The following is a 2230-nucleotide window of genomic DNA, read 5'->3' on the forward strand; positions in this document are numbered from 1 at the left end:
ATTTTAATTGATAATGGTCGAATTTCGATGACTGGGTTGACCATTAGATATGATAATACTCTACGTTCGTTAATAGTTCGTAATTTGGCCGAAAGGACGAACAGAGAATGCCTACAGGCAAGAAGTTCTCTTTGTTCCAAGTGCTCACATTTTGGTATACAGTACTGAAATAAAAAAAAAAGAAAATAATGGCAATGTAACTTCCTTTTTATTATACCGTCTGGACCTTTAATTTATCCGTTAAGTAGCGAGGACGTGATGACGTCACAAAAAAGATATAAAACTACCCGCACGCGGCTTACTTAGGAAATTATAGCTGACTTAATCTACGTAATTGATAAGATGGCTTTGAAAGTGTACGATAGAAATAATTTTACGACGTACAGAAAGCAGTAGGCGTAAATATGTTTAAACAATAAATATGTTATGCTTTAGATCACACGACTGAAGTAAAACTTACGAAACGTAACTCTCTCTCTCTCTCTTTCTATCTTCACTAACTTACATCTCCCTCTCAACTTTTATTGGCATCGCCTGATCACACTTCTCGTAACGCTCTCGTCACGCACTCACCAGCTTTCTTCCCGAGTCAAGCGTGCGTAAAAAAGTTTTACTTCAAAAATAAAACCGTCATCTCCTACACGTAACGGTAAAACATCACTCTTTCTGTCCCTCTCTATCACTCTCTGCCTCAGCGTTACTGTTTTGCACGATTTTACTCTCCATATTTTTTTCATACACAGGCCCTATATCTTAGAAGAGTAGCTCCAAAAAAAAGTTTAATCCGCAGTGAACTTGTGATGCCCCTATTGTTGCAAACGTTCTTAGAAAGCTATAACCGCTACGCTACCGTTCACTTGTTTATTACTATATATAAAATTCTCGTGTCACAATGCTAGTTAACATACTCCTCCAAAACGGCCGGACCGATTTTTAATGAAATTTTGTGTGCATATCGGGTAGGTCTGAGAATCGGCCAACATCTATTTTTCATACCACTGAGTTATAGGGAGGGGGATTAAGGGGGCTAATAACATATATGGCAAAACAACGTTTGCGGATTCAGCTAGTATATATACAGATAAATAAAATTGGAATGTCTATTTGTAATATTAAAATAACAGCTTTTTACTATATATACGCTAAATGTTATATATTTTTTACAATTGTTGTTTGTACGGTCTAGGAATGCCTACCCGGGCATCCTGGATATCACCCGTAAATCGGTTGCCCTGCGACATCAAAAAAAAATTGCAAAACAACGTTTGCGGGGTCAGTTAATAGTTAATAAAAAGAAACTACTTCTATTCATCTATCATCTCACCATCATCTAAACCTTATTCTATATTTTAAGGCCATGATATATTGTTCAATTTTTGTTCATTTCCGATACTGTTAACAAAAATTATGCTATTATTCAAATATCAAAAAATGTTTTTGTTTAAAAATAAAATACAAAATACCATTAAAATATTAGAAAGTCAGCATCTTTCTTCAGTTAACCCAGAAAAAAACTATGTAAACTCATTCAAGAATTATCAAAATCAGTACACCCAGTAAAACGTTATGAGGTAACACATATATAAGAATAAATACAATCGAATTAAGAACCTCTATCTTTCTTTTCAAAGCCTAAAGATTATTTAAAAAAAATAAACAACTATCCTTAAAACGCATTTTTATCAAAAATTAAACACATGGTTTTAAGGTCTTTAAGTACACCGTTAAAGGTCCATAAAACGTAACACCTCATATGCAGTAAACCTGCGCTATAATGACCCATCTGTTCATATTTCACTAAGTTGATACCTCGTAAACTTACTTAAACGTTGATTTTTATCATAAAATTCTTGAATTTCCTAAATAAGACTTTTATTTTGTTTTTTAAGCGACTTCAAAAAAAGGAGGAGGCTACTCAAATCGACCGTGTATATATATGTATATTCGGGGATAACTCCGTCGTTTATGAACCAATTTTGATAATTCTCTTTTTGTTGGAAAAGAGATATCCCTAGTTTGGTACCATGATAAGTAAACCAGGATCTGATGATGGGATCCCAAAGAAATCGAGGGAAACTCACGAATATCCGCATAACTTTTTACTAGGTGTACCGATTTTGATGATTTTTAGTTTATTCGAAAGCCGATGTTTATCATGTGGTTACATTTAAATTTCATCCAGATCTGATTGTAACTTTTTGAGTAATCTTTGATAATGCGTATTTACTTG

This window comes from Melitaea cinxia, chromosome 19 (genome assembly GCF_905220565.1).
Source record: "Melitaea cinxia chromosome 19, ilMelCinx1.1, whole genome shotgun sequence".
NCBI classification, from domain to species: Eukaryota; Metazoa; Arthropoda; class Insecta; order Lepidoptera; family Nymphalidae; genus Melitaea; species Melitaea cinxia.